General features: G+C 36.1%; 2 non-coding genes across 2 annotated transcripts; both read right to left on the reverse strand.

Moving 5' to 3' along the window:
* Positions 1-1768: 1768 nt before the first annotated feature.
* Positions 1769-1876, reverse strand: LOC112752689 (small nucleolar RNA R71). The gene has a single exon (XR_003177113.1). It is a non-coding gene; the product is annotated as a small nucleolar RNA R71 (small nucleolar RNA).
* Positions 1877-15087: 13211 nt separating this feature from the next.
* Positions 15088-15195, reverse strand: LOC112752219 (small nucleolar RNA R71). The gene has a single exon (XR_003176663.1). It is a non-coding gene; the product is annotated as a small nucleolar RNA R71 (small nucleolar RNA).
* Between the last annotated feature and the right edge of the window lie 303 nt (positions 15196-15498).

Consider the following 15498-nt stretch of genomic DNA (forward strand, 5'->3'; position numbering starts at 1 on the left):
GAATGAATTCTAGAGTTTCATAAGATATGTTGAAGCCTGGCTGGCTGTTAAGCCATGTCTAATTTTTTGGACCGAGGTTTTTACTTATCTTTGCAAGAGCCTTTGGATTTCTATCAATTTGGCTGTTGTATGTAATGACCTGCTAAAGCTTGGCTGGCCATCTGGCCATGTCTAATTCTTTTGGACCGAAGCTTTAGACTAACATTGCATGATTCCTAGAATTCCTATTAAAAATTTTGTATCTCTTTATTTTCTTTTTCCAAAATAATTTTCGAAAAATACAAAAAAATTAAGAAAATCATAAAAACCAAAAATTTTGTGTTTCTTGTTTAAGTCTAGTGTCAAATTTTAAGTTTGGTGTCAATTTCATGTTTAAATCTTTCTTAAATTTTTGAAAATTCATGCATTGTGTTCTTCTTTGATCTTCAAGTTGTTCTTGAAGATTTTCCTTGTTTGATCTTTAATTTTTCTTGTTTTGTGTCTTTTCTTGTTTTTCTTGTGCATTTTCGAATTCATAGTGTCTAAACATTAAAAATTTTTAAGTTTATTGTCTTGCATGTGTTTCTTTTCTTAAAAATTTTCAAAAATATGTTCTTGATGTTCATCATCATCTTCAAAGTGTTCTTGGTGTTCATCTTGACATTCAAAGTGTTCTTGCATGCATTATTTGTTTTGATCTTAATTTCTTATGTCTTGTTTCATTTGTTTGTTTTTCTCTCTCTCCATTAATTCAAAATGATTTTCAATCATATCTTTTCAAAATTGATTTTCAAATCTTTTTCAATTAACCACTTAACTCTTTTGTTTGTTTTACTATTTCTTATCTTTTTCAAAACCACCTAACTACTTTTCTGTCTCTCTAATTTTCGAAAATCACTAACCACTTTTTCAAAATTCTTTTTAATTAACTAATTATTTTAAATTCTAATTTTATTTTATTTTCCTTCTTAAATTCGAATTCTAACCAATAATTAAAATAAAAATAAAAATATTTTTCTTCTCTTTTGAATTAATTTTCGAATACTCTCTCTCTCATCTCTTTCTATTTATTTATTTATTTACTAACACTTCTCTTCTTCTTATAATTCAAACCCTTTCCCTCTCTCTGTGTTCGAATTCTTCTTCCCCCTTCTTCATTCTATTTCTTCTATTCTTCTTCTCACATAAAGGAATCTCTATACTGTGACATAGAGGATTTCTATTCTTTTCTATTCTCTTTTTTTTCATGAGCAGGAACAAGGATAAGAACATTCTTGTTGAAGCTGATCTTGAACCTGAAAGGACTCTGAAGAGGAAGCTAAGAGAAGCTAAAACACAACACTCTGGAGAGGACCTAACAAAAATTTTTGAAAAAGAAGTAGTTATGGCAGCCGAAAATAACAACAATGGTGGAGATGCAAGGAAGATGCTTGGTGACTTTACTGCACCCACTTCTGACTTCTATGAAAGAAGCATCTCAATTCCTGAAATTGGAGCAAACAACTTTGAGCTTAAGCCTCAATTAGTTTCTCTAATGCAGCAGAATTGTAAATTTCATGGACTTCCATTGGAAGATCCTTATCAGTTTCTAGCTGAATTCTTGCAAATCAGTGACACTGTTAAGACCAATGGGGTTAATCCTGAGGTCTACAGACTTATGCTTTTCCCCTTTGCTGTAAGAGACAGAGCTAGGACATGGTTGGACTCACAACCTAAAGAAAGCCTGAACTCTTGGGAAAAGTTAGTCAATGCTTTCTTGGCCAAATTCTTTCCACCTCAAAAGTCGAGCAAGCTTAGAGTGGAAGTCCAGACCTTCAGACAGAAGGAAGGTGAATCCTTCTATGAAGCTTGGGAAAGATACAAGCAATTGATCAGAAGGTGTCCTTCTGACATGCTTTCAGAATGGAGCATCTTATGTATATTCTATGATGGTCTGTCTGAATTGTCCAAGCTGTCATTGGATCACTCTGCTGGTGGATCTCTTCATCTAAAGAAGACGCCTGCAGAAGCCCAGGAACTCATTGAAATGGTTGCAAATAACAAGTTCATGTACACTTCTGAAAGAAATCCTGTGAATAATGGGATGACTCAGAAGAAAGGAGTTCTTGAGATTGATACTCTGAATGCAATATTGGCTCAAAATAAAATATTGACTCAGCAAGTCAATATGATTTTTCAGAGTCTGACTGGAACGCAAGCTGCATCCGTCAGTACTAAGGAAGCTTCCTCTGAAGAAGAAGCTTATGACCCTAAAAATCCTGCAATGGAAGAGGTGAATTACATGGGAGAATCCTTTGAAAACACCTATAATCCTTCATGGAGGAATCATCCTAATTTCTCATGGAAGGATCAGCAGAAGCCTAATCAAGGCTTCAATAATAATAATGGTGGGAGAAATAGGTTTGGCAATAGCAAGCCTTTTCCATCATCTTCTGAGCAACAGACAGAGAATTCTAAGCAGAGCCTCTCTGACTTAGCAACCATAATCTCTGATCTAAGTAAGACCACTCACAGTTTCATGACTGAAACAAGGTCCTCCATTAGAAATTTGGAGGCACAAGTGGGTCAGCTAAGTAAAAGAGTTACTGAAATCCCTCCTAGTACTCTCCTAACCAATACAGAAGAGAATCCAAAAAGAGAGTGCAAGACCATTAACACGTCCAACATGGCTGAACCTGTAGAGGAGGGAAAGGCAGTGATTTCCACTGAGGAAGACCTCAATGGACGTCCACTGGCCACTAAGGAGTTCCTTATTGAGGAACCAAAGAAATCTGAGGTTCATACAGAGACCATATAGATCCATTGAACTTACTGTTGCCATTCATGAGCTCTGATGAGTATTCTTCCTCTGAAGAGGATAAAGATATTATTGAAGAGCAAGTTGCTCAATATCTAGGAGCAATCATGAAACTGAATGCCAAGTTATCTAGGAGCAATCAATGAACTGAATACCTTAGTTCAACAGAAATTACCTCAGAAGAAACTGGATCTCGGAAATTTCTTAATACCTTGCATCATAGGCACCATGACCTTTAAGAAGGCTCTGTGTGACCTTTGTTCAAGTATAAACCTCATGCCACTCTCTGTAATGGAGAAACTAGGGATCTTTGAGGCACAAGCTGCAAGATCTCACTAGAGATGGCAGACAATTCAAGGAAACAGGCTTATGGACTTGTAGAGGATATCTTAGTGAAGGTTGGAGGCTTTTACATCCCTGCTGATTTTATAATCCTAGACATTGGGAAGGATGAGGATGAATCCATCATCCTTGGAAGACCCTTCCTAGCCACAGCAAGAGCTGTGATTGATGTAGACAGAGGAGAGGTAGTCCTTCAATTGAATGAGGACTACCTTGTGTTTAAGGCTCTAGGATCTTCTTCTGTAACCATGGAGAGGAAGCATGAGAGGTGATGACATGTCACCATGTCATATTTTTCTACGCTTTTTTATACAAGAAATTGATAATTAGCGTTTAAATATTGCATTCTTTTGTGCTTAAATGGTATATTTCCTTGATCTTTTGATTTGATAAATTTTGTAGGAAATAAGAAGAAAAAGAAGCAAAAGAGCACAAAATAAGCTAAAAAGAAGAAAAGAGGAATTTTGGGCACACTTTGAAGTTGAGCACGCTTTGGAGCCTTAGGCCACGCTTTTAAAAGCGTGGCCCATGACCATGAAACCATGGCATGTATTAATGCCTTATGCATGCATGGCGTTGCATGAATGAACACTAGCGTTCACCAATTGGCTAATAAGGCCGAAGAATGCATGCAAGTAATATTACATCAATCCTTTGACAAGGCATTAATGAAAGCATGCATTTAATTATTAATATGGATGCAACTAAAGCCATGCATTTCATTATTAATGCCACTAAAGCCATGCATTTAATTATTAATTAAAGCATGCATTTCAATATTAATGCCACTAAAGCCATCATGCTTTAACGTAATGCCTTTAATGAAAGAAAAGGCAGCAAGAGTTTCATGAAACGAGCGTTACAATGTGACAAGGAAAAAAGGCTTGGAGGAGCTCAACATTTGCACCAACGTTTGCCTCCAACGTGAGGTCAAACGTTGGCTTAAGAACACCCTGGAGGAGGAGCCACGTTTGTGCCAACGTTTGCCTCAAACGTGAGGTCAAACGTTGGCTGAAGATTGCCTTGGAGAAGCTTCAACGTTTGCGCTCACGTTTGACCTCAAACGTGAGGTCAAACGCCAATGACAGCAGCTGGCTGGTTCTGCATAACTTATACAAAGATGTTTGAGTCAACGTTTGACCCAAACGTTGACTCAAACGTGAAGCACCAACAATCTAATTTGCACACAAATTTCTCCTCAAGACCAAGAGTGATCAATTAGGGCCATCTTCAACCCAAATCCAAAGCAAGCAAAGCCCATTATCATCACTCAAAGGCACAAGAGATAGATAAAATAGGAATTTCATTTAATTGTAATTTGTCTTTAATTTCACTTTTATTTTCATTTTCATTTTGTAAAGCCTATATAAGGCATCATTTTCATCTCTGTTAAGGAGGCTGGCTCCACTAGGGAGAATTAGGATTAGAGAGCTCTCTCTTAATTTTCATTTTTGTTTTGAATCTTGGGTTGAGAATTGAAGAAATTATGTTTCAATCTCACCTTGAAAATTCTCTCTGTTTGCTTGTCTGCATAATTTCAGTGAATTATGATTTGAATCAAAGCTCTCTTTACTGCTTTCATCTCTATTTCTTCTTCAATCTATTTGCTGTTGGATCAAGGAAGGGATTGAGATCTAGACTTGTTTTCTAGTCTCATTGAGCTCCTGAGATCTTCAACCTCTCATTTAGATTTTGCAATTGAGCCAAGCTGCTTTCTGTTTTGATTTTTCAAGTGATTTTCCAAATCTGTTTGAATCTGCTGCATCTTTTACTTCTCTGTTGATTGCTATTTACACTTCCTTGTTTGATTTCTTGAATCCTAGCTCCCACAATCCTTTTATTCTTCCTGCAATTTAGATTTCCAGTTGCTTGAATTATTGCTTCCTTTAATTTCCAGCACCCAGCCCCCTTTACATTCACTGCAATTTATATTTCTTGTCATTTAAGATTCTGTCAATTTACATTCCTTGTTCTTTAAGTTTCAGTCACTTTACTTTCTGCACTTTAATTTTCCTCGCTATTTACTTTCTGTTGGCTACATCTCATCCAATTTCACTTCAATGTTAGCTTGACTAAACTAATCACCCACTAAAGTTGCTTGATCCCTGAATCCCTGTGGGATCAACCTCACTCTAAGTGAGTTTTACTACTTGATGCGACCCAGTACATTTGCCGGTGAGTTTTGGTGTTGGAATTTCGGTTCCAAACCCATCAAGTTTTTGGCGCCGTTGCCGGGGATTGATTTAGATCAACAATGATTAAGTGGGTGAGAAGTCTAGATCAAGCATTTTCTTTGTTTTTGTTCTTTGTTTTAAGTTTCTAGCAAGGTGTTTGAGCTATTGCCTCACTAAGAAATTCTTTCTCTGTGACATGAATTTTAATTTTCATTGATGTTGCATTTTACAAAATACAAATGGAGTTCAACTCATCTTATGGTCAAACAAAATTTTATGGGATATTACCCACCATCATCAATCTCTAATGGTGGCTGGGAATATCACCAAGAAAATACAAATTCTAAGCACTCCAATCCATGGAGATTTGCTTCAGAGACACAAGATAAGCAAGAAAACCATATGGGATATTTTCCTCCACCATAAAATGATGCAAGTCTTGATTCTAGTGGTGGCTAGGAAGGGAATTCTAATGCTCCATATGATATTCATCCAAAGATATCATCACTTGACCATGCTTCAGCAGAAAGCCCCTTTCAAAACTCACTACCCATACAAACTTCCATGAACCACTCAAGGCTCTCAAAGCTTGAGTCCATGCTCAAAAGATATGAAGAGAAAACAACAAAAGTTTGGAAAGAACAAGAGAACTCCCTTAAAAATATGGAAGTGCAGTTAGGCCAATTGTTGAATACAAGGAAGGAGGAAATGGAAAAACAAGAACACAAGGTCCCTGTGTCAAGTGAAATTGCAAAAAAGGAAGAGGTGGTGAAAGTATTGGAACCTGAAACTGCACTTGAGATGACAAGAGAACCTGAACACTCACAACCTCCTCAAACTCCCCTGGACCAAAAAGTCTCAACAATTGAATCTGAGATTAAAAGATATGAAGAGGAGATGAAGAAATGTTGGGAAAATCAACAAACCTCCTCCATGAAAAAGCTATTAAGTCAAATGTTGAGTGCAAGGGAGGAAGTGGAAGAGCAAGAAAGTGAGGAAGACAACCAAAGAATTTCAAACTCAAGTGAAGCAGAGAAGTACATAGAGGAAAAGCTCATGGGAACCACCAATTCAAAAGGTTCTGGATGAATATAAAACTCTAATAATCACACAGCAACCATGTCTTGAAATCAAAGAAGTGAAGGCAACTAGTAAGAGCACCAATTCTGTCCCTAATCCAGCAAGCAAGCTCAATCAAGCTATTTACAAAAGGAAGCTTGCTGAGGAAAGGCCAAGACAAGGGACACTAGCTGAATCTTTACCCCCTTTGAGGTCATTCCTCTTAACAAATTGGAAGAAGAGGAAGAAAGTGAAGAACAACATGTCAAGCTAATGACACTAAAAGAGCACTTGTTGGGAGGTAACCCAACCGTAGGTAACATTTCTTCTCTGCTTTGTTTTCTTTCTGTGCTTTGTTTAAATTCAATAAATTGGCATATAGTTACATTCTAAGTTTGGTGTTGTCCAGCAACAAACTATTTTCCATCTTCATGGATGATTGCATCAATTCTACATGGAAGTGTCACACTAAGATTCTAAGTTTGGTGTGCCACTTAATTCTCTATGCAAGAATCCAGCAACACCACTTGTTTGCATAATCATAATGCCTTTACAGTAGCATCTTTCTTTTAGTTTGAATTTGTTTATTATTCTCTTTGTTTTAGTCATTTTTTGTTTTTAATGCTTTCAGTCATGTTGCTCTTTAACTGTTCTTGTTAATACTTCACCAAGACATCCTTATTCATGATAGATTCTTCACTTGGTGATTGTATTTAACATATAACAATTTTTCTTTTTTTTTTCGTTTAGTTTTAATTCAAATAAATTGACATGTGATTGCATTCTAAGTTTGGTGTTAGTATGCAACAAAAATTTGGGTCCAATATCTACTAGATACTTGCATCAATTCCAAGTGAAAGTGTCACACTAAGTTTGGTGTGCCACCTATTCTTTATGCAAAGTATTGTGCACACCTTCTTATGCTTACAATCACAATGTTTCTATTTCTCTGTGCCTTGATGGTTAATCTTTAAATTTTGCTTGCTTAAAACACATGTATTACTAACATTTCATTGTGTAAGACATTTATGATCCATCTTAGCCCGTAGCCATTGTTCTAAATTGTTGCTTGAGGATGAGCAAGCATTCTGAGTATTGGTATGGGAAGAAGGAAGAATAGAAGGAAAAGGACAACAATATAGAAGATGAATTGCAAGGTTGTAAAGTTCCTTTTCCTCTCATTTGTTTCCAGCACTATAATTTGCATGATTGTCTTTATCTTCTCTGTATGCATGTGTAGTATGAATAAGCATAGCTTGAATCTTGATTTGTAACATCTTGCTGTGGCATTATGACTACCAACTTGACTTCTGTGAGTTCAAAGCAATAAAGCATCATGATCATAAACAAACAAGGCATTAAAGAAGAACTTAGCATGTGCATACAAGTATTGGAAAGCTAGTATGATTAATTGTTGCTCAATTGCATTGGATTTTATTTAATTGAAGTTTTCATCTAGGACGTTTTGTGAAATCTTTTGAAATCATGAAAACCTTGAAGAAGCAAATGCAATTAAAGGCAAGAAAAGTAAAAGGGAAAGAATGAGAAAGCTGAAGGCTCTAAGTACCAATGACAATATGTTAAGTATTTGTGGTGTTTATGTATCAAGTAAAATGGTTGAAAACAAAACACTTAGAAGCCAAGGCTAGGCTCAAGTGCAAAAGTACTCCCTCAAAGCTCAAAGCTCTGAGAATCAATGATTAGAGAGTCAAGAAAAGAAACAAATGAGCTTAATGAAGTCCTCTAATTAAATACTTGTGATGCTTATGTATCAAGTGGTAATACTTGAAAACAAAGCATTTAGAAGTCGTAGCTTTGTTATCAACTCATGGGGCAAAGCACCCAAAAGGAGAAGCTAATAAGAAAATCAAAAGCTTGTTTCAAGAAAAAATTATAAGAAAAAGATTTCATAAATTAAGCTAGATAGGAGCATCAATCATTTACATTTCTTTTGTGATTGTAGCTTGCATTGAAAACTAGCTCACCATGAACATTGAGTTGCTATTCTTCTTACCTTGGATTGTCAATTTTTATTGCATGATTCTTTTCTTGCTTGGGGACAAGCAAGGTTTAAGTTTGGTGTTGTGATGACATGTCACCATGTCATGTTTTTCTATGCTTTTTCATACAAGAAATTGATAATTAGTGCTTAAATATTGCATTCTTTTGTGCTTAAATAGTATATTTCCTTGATCTTTTGATTTGATAAATTTTGTAGGAAATAAGAAGAAAAAGAAGCAAAAGAGCACAAAATAAGCTAAAAAGAAGAAAAGAGGAATTTTGGGAACACTTTGAAGTTGAGCACGCTTTGGAGCCTTAGGCCACGCTTTTAAAAGCATGGCCCATGACCATGAAACCATGGCATGTATTAATGCCTTATGCATGCATGGCGTTGCATGAATGAACACTAGCGTTCACCAATTGGCTAATAAGGCCGAAGAATGCATGCAAGTAATATTACATCAATCCTTTGACAAGGCATTAATGAAAGCATGCATTTAATTATTAATATGGATGCATGAATTAATAACCAAGGCTTGCATCATATTTAGAATGAATTGAATGAAAGCACAGCATGCATTTTCATTCCACTAATGCCATTGGGTTATTAAAGCATGCATTTCATTATCAATGCCACTAAAGCCATCATGCTTTAACGTAATGCATTTAATTAATGAAAGCATGCATTAAAGCTAAGCCAATGAAAGCAAAGGCAGCAAGCGTTTCATGAACCGAGCGCTACAATGTGACAAGGAAAAAAGGCTTGGAGGAGCTCAACATTTGCGCCAACGTTTGCCTCAAACGTGAGGTCAAACGTTGGCTTAAGAACACCCTGGAGGAGGAGCCACGTTTGCGCCAACGTTTGCCTCAAACGTGAGGTCAAACGTTGGCTGAAGATTGCCTTGGAGAAGCTTCAACGTTTGCGCTCACGTTTGAACTCAAATGTGAGGTCAAACACCAATGACAGTAGCTGGCTGGTTCTGCATAACTTACACAAAGACGTTTGAGTCAACGTTTGACCCAAACGTTGACTCAAACGTGAAGCACCAACAATCCAATTTGCACACAGATTTCTCATCAAGACCAAGAGTGATCAATTAGGGCCATCTTCAACCCAAATCCAAAGCAATCAAAGCCCATTATCATCACTCAAAGGCACAAGAGATAGATAAAATAGGAATTTCATTTAATTGTAATTTGTCTTTAATTTAAGTTTCATTTTCATTTTCATTTTGTAAAGCCTATATAAGGCATCATTTTCATCTCTGTTAAGGAGGCTGGCTCCACTAGGGAGCATTAGGATTAGAGAGCTCTCTCTTAATTTTCATTTTTGTTTTGAATCTTAGGTTGAGAATTGAAGAAATTCTGTTTCAATCTCACCTTGAGAATTCTCTCTGTTTGCTTGTCTGCATAATTTCAGTGAATTGTGATTTGAATCAAAGCTCTCTTTATTGCTTTCATCTCTATTTCTTCTTCATTCTATTTGCTGTTGGATCAAGGAAGGGATTGAGATCTAGACTTGTTTTCTAGTCTCATTGAGCTCCTGAGATCTTCAACCTCTCATTTAGATTTTGCAATTGAGCCAAGCTACTTTCTGTTTTGATTTTTCAAGTGATTTTCCAAATCTGTTTGAATCTGCTGCATCTTTTACTTCTCTGTTGATTGCTATTTACACTTCCTTGTTTGATTTATTGAATCCCAGCTCCCACAATCCTTTTATTCTTCCTGCAATTTAGATTTCCAATTGCTTGAATTATTGCTTCCTTTAATTTCCAGCACCCAGCCCCCTTTACATTCACTGCAATTTACATTTCTTGTCATTTAAGATTCTGTCAATTTACATTCCTTGTTCTTTAAGTTTTAGTCACTTTACTTTTTGCACTTTAATTTTCCTTGCTATTTACTTTCTGTTTGCTACATCTCATCCAATTTCACTTCAATGTTAGCTTGACTAAACTAATCACCCACTAAAGTTGCTTGATCCATCAATCCCTGTGGAATCGACCTCACTCTAAGTGAGTTTTACTACTTGATGTGACCCGGTACACTTGCCAGTGAGTTTTGGTGTTGGAATTTCGGTTCCAAACCCATCAAAAGGCTTCTCTCAATAGAGAGTCAAACAGAGCCCCTACACTCAACTTCTAAGTTTGGTGTTGGGGGGCCACCATTAAGCTCTGAGTCTCTGTGAAGCTCTTTAAGAGCTCACTGTCAAGCTATTGACATTAAAGAAGTGCTTGATGGGAGGCAACCCAATGTTATTTAACTATATTTATTTATATTCCATTGTCATTTTATGTTTTCTTTAGGTTGATGATCATGTGAAGTCATAAAAACAACTGCAGAATTAAAGCAAAATGAAAAACAGCATTAAAAATAGCACACCCTGAAGGACAGGCATACTGGCGTTTAAACGCCAGTAAGGATAGCAGAATGGGCGTTTAATGCCGATCCTGGTAGCATTCTGGGCTTTAAACGCTAGAATGGGCAGCACTATGGGCGTTTAACGCTAGAAAGGGGGTGTCTGGCGTTTGGCTGGCATTAAACGCCAAAAATGGCAGATAGATTGGTGTTTAACGCCAGAAAAAGGTGTCTGGCTGGCTTTAAACGCCAGAAAGGAGCATAATGAGCGGATAATTTATACGCTTTTTGGCATTGTTTTTAGTATGTTTTTAGTAGGATCTAGTTACTTTTAGGGATGTTTTCATTAGTTTTTATGTTAAATTCACATTTCTGGACTTTACTATGAGTTTGTGTGTTTTTCTGTGATTTCAGGTATTTTCTGGCTGAAATTGAGGGACTTGAGCAAAAATCAAATTCAGAGGTAGAAGAAGGACTGCTGATGCTGTTGGATTCTGACCTCCCTACACTCAAAGTGGATTTTCTGGAGTTACAGAACTCAAAATGGCGCGCTTGCAATTGCGTTGGAAAGTAGACATTCAGGGCTTTCCAGCAATATATAATAGTCCATACTTTAGCCGAGTTTAGACGATGCAAAAGGGCGTTGAACGCCAGTTCTACACTGCAGTCTGGAGTTAAACGCCAGAAACACGTCACGAACCAGAGTTGAACGCCAAAAACACGTTACAACTTGGCGTTCAACTCCAGAAGAAGCCTCTGCACGTGTAAACTTCAAGCTCAGCCCAAGCACACACCAAGTGGGCCCCGGAAGTAGATTTATGCATCAATTACTTACTTCTGTAAACCCTAGTAGCTAGTTTAGTATAAATAGGACTTTTTACTATTGTATTGACATCCTGAGTTACATCTTCGGATCATCTTATGATTTTTAGTTCATCTTAGAATCATATTGATCACGTTTGGGGGCTGACCATTCGGCCATGCCTGGACCTTATCACTTATGTATTTTCAACGGTAGAGTTTCTACACACCATAGATTAAGGTGTGGAGCTCTGCTGTTCCTCACGAATTAATGCAAAGTACTACTGTTTCTCTATTCAATTCAACTTATTCCGCTTCCAAGATATTCATTCGCATTTCAATATGAATGTGATGAACGTGACAATCATCATCATTCCCATACGAATGCGTGCCTGACAAACACTTCCGTTCCACCTTAGATTGGATGATTATCTCTTGGATCTCTTAATTAGAATCTTCGTGGTATAAGCTAGATTGATGGCGGCATTCATGAGAATCCGGAAAGTCTAAACCTTGTCTGTGGTATTCCGAGTAGGATTCAGGGATTGAATGACTGTGACGAACTTCAAACTCGCGAGTGCTGGGCGTAGTGACAGACGCAAAAGGATAGTAAATCCTATTCCAGTATGATCGAGAACCTCCAGATGATTAGCCATGCAGTGACAGCACATCGGACCATTTTCACAAAGAGGATGGGATGTAGCCATTTACAACGGTGATGCCTCCAGATGATTAGCCATGCAGTGACAGCGCATCAGACCATTTTCACAGAGAGGATGAGATGTAGCCATTGACGACGGTGATGCCCTTACATAAAGTTTGCCATGGAAAGGAGTAAGACTGATTGGATGAAGACAGCGGGAAAGCAGAGATTCAGAGGAACGAAAGCATCTCTATACGCTTATCTGAAATTCTCATCAATGAATTACATAAGTATTTCTATCTTTATTTTCTATTTATTTATTATTATTATTCGAAAACTCCAAAACCATTTGATATCCGCCTGACTGAGATTTACAAGGTGACCATAGCTTACTTCATACCAACAATCTCCGTGGGATCGACCCTTACTCACGTAAGGTTTTATTACTGGGACAACCCAGTGCACTTGCTGGTTAGTTGTGCGAAGTTGTGAAGTTATGTTTAGACCATGGTATTGTGCACCAGTTATTGACGCCATTGCCAGGGAGAGAACGAGCAACAAATTTTACAACCTCTGAGTAACAATTTCGCATGTATCAAGTTTTTGGCGCCGTTGCCGGGGATTGTTCGAGTTTGGACAACTGACGGTTCATCGTGTTGCTCAGATTAGGTAATTTTCTTCTTATTTTGTTTTCAAAAAAAAAATTTCGAAAAAAAATTATAAATCTTTTCAAAAATATATTGTTCTTCAGAATTTTTAAGGATGAATGTCTGATTTACATGCTGAAGCTTGGCTGGCCATTGGCCATGTCTAGTGTTTTGGACCGAAGCTTTCACTAAAAGCTTGGCTGGCTAGTGAGCCATGTCTAATTCCTGGACTGGAGCTTTAGACTAACAGTGCAAGATTCCTGGAATTCATATTAGAAATTTTGGAATCCTTATTTTTCTTTTTCACATTAATTTTCGAAAAATCCAAAAAAAAAAATTAGAAAATCATAAAATCAAAAATATTTTTGTGTTTCTTGTTTGAGTCTTGAGTCAGTTTTAAGTTTAGTGTCAATTTCATGTTTTAAAGTTTGCATAAAATTTTCGAAAAAATTCATGCATTGATAGTGTTCTTCATGATCTTCAAGTTGTTCTTGGTAAGTCTTCTTGTTTGATCTTGATGTTTTCTTGTTTTGTATCTTTTGTTGTTTTTCATGTGCATTTTTGCATTCATGGTGTCTAAGCATTAAAGATTTCTAAGTTTGGTATCTTGCATGTTTTCTTTGCATATAAAATTTTAAAAAATAAGTTCTTAATGTTCATCATGATCTTCAAAGTGTTCTTGGTGTTCATCTTGACATTCATAGTGTTCTTGCATGCATTCATTGTTTTGATCAAAAAATTCTCATGCATTGAGTCTTTTTCATGTTTTTCTCTTTCATCATTAAAAATTCAAAAAATCAAAAAAATATCTTTCCCTTTTTCTCTCTTAAAATTTCGAAAATTTGGATTGACTTTTTCAAAACTTTTTAAAACTTAGTTGTTTCTTATGAGTCAAATCAAATTTTCAATTTAAAAATCTTATCTTTTTCAAATCTTTTTCAAAAATCATATCTTTTCCAATTTTTTTATTTATTTTCGAAAATTTCAAAAATCTTTTTCAAAATATTTTCAAAATCTTTTTCTTATTTTTATATCATATTTTCGAAAATCACATCATCAATTAATGTTTTGATTCAAAAATTTCGAGTTTGTTACTTACTTGTTAAGAAAGATTCAAACTTTAAATTCTAGAATCATATCTTGTGATTTCTTGTGAGTCAAGTCATTAATTATGATTTTAAAAATCAAATCTTTTTCAAAACTAATTCTAATCATATCTTCCTATCATATCTTTTTCTTTAATAATCTTATCTTTTTAAAAAATTTGACTTCTAAATATCTTTTCCAACTTCTTATCTTCTTATCTTTTCAAAATTGATTTTCAAATCTTTTTCAACTAACTAATTGACTTTTTGTTTGTTTCTTATCTTTTTCAAAACTACCTAACTAACTCTCTCTCTCTAATTTTTGAAAATCTCTTCCCTCTTTTTCAAAAATTCTTTTTAATTAAATAGTTATTTCAATTTTCAATTTTAATTTGACTTCATTCCTAATTTTCGAAAATCACTAACCCCTTTTCAAAATTTTATTTTCAAAAATCTTCCCTCTCTCTCATCTCCTTCTATTTATTTATTCATCTACTAACACTTCATCTCACCCAAATTCGAACCCCCTCTTCCATCTGTGTTCGAATTTTCTCTTCTTCCCTTCTTTACATTACATTCTTTTCTTCTTCTACTCACACAGGGGAACCTCTATACCTGGGTAAAAAGGATCCCTATTATTATTATTATTCTGTTTCCTCTTTTTCATATGAGCAGGAGCAAGGACAAGAACATTCTTGTTGAAGCAGACCCTGAACCTGAAAGGACTCTGAAGAGGAAACTAAGAGAATCTAAAATACAACAATCCAGAGATAACCTTACAGAAATTTTCGAACAGGAAGAGGAGATGGCAGCCGAAAATAATAATAATGCAAGGAGGATGCTTGGTGAATTTACTGCACCTAATTCCAATTTACATGGAAGAAGCATCTCCATCCCTACCATTGGAGCAAACAATTTTGAGCTTAAACCTCAATTAGTTTCTCTGATGCAATAAAACTGCAAGTTTCATGGACTTTCATCTGAAGATCCTCTTCAGTTCTTAACTGAATTCTTGCAGATATGTGACACTGTTAAGACTAATGGAGTAGATCCTGAAGTCTACAGGCTCATGCTTTTCCCTTTTGCTGTAAGAGACAGAGCTAGAATATGGTTGGATTTTCAACCTAAAGATAGCCTGAACTCTTGAGAATAGCTGGTCAAGGCTTTCTTAGCCAAGTTCTTTCCTCCTCAAAAGCTGAGTAAGCTTAGAGTGGATGTTCAAACCTTCACACAGAAAGAAGGTGAATTCCTCTATGAAGCTTGGGAGAGATACAAGGAACTTACCAAAAAGTGTCCTTCTGACATGCTTTCAGAATGGACCATCCTGGACATATTCTATGATGGTCTGTCTGAATTAGCTAAGATGTCATTGGATACTTCTGCAGGTGGATCCATTCACCTAAAGAAAATGCCTGCAGAAGCTCAAGAACTCATTGACATGGTTGCTAATAACCAGTTCATGTACACTTCTGAGAGAAATCCTGTGAGTAATGGGACGCCTCAGAAGAAGAGAGTTCTTGAAATTGATACTCTGAATGCCATATTGGCTCAGAATAAAATATTGACTCAGCAAGTCAATATGATTTCTCAGAGTCTGAATGGAATGCAAGCT

Source organism: Arachis hypogaea, chromosome 15 (assembly GCF_003086295.3).
Source record: "Arachis hypogaea cultivar Tifrunner chromosome 15, arahy.Tifrunner.gnm2.J5K5, whole genome shotgun sequence".
NCBI lineage: Eukaryota > Viridiplantae > Streptophyta > Magnoliopsida > Fabales > Fabaceae > Arachis > Arachis hypogaea.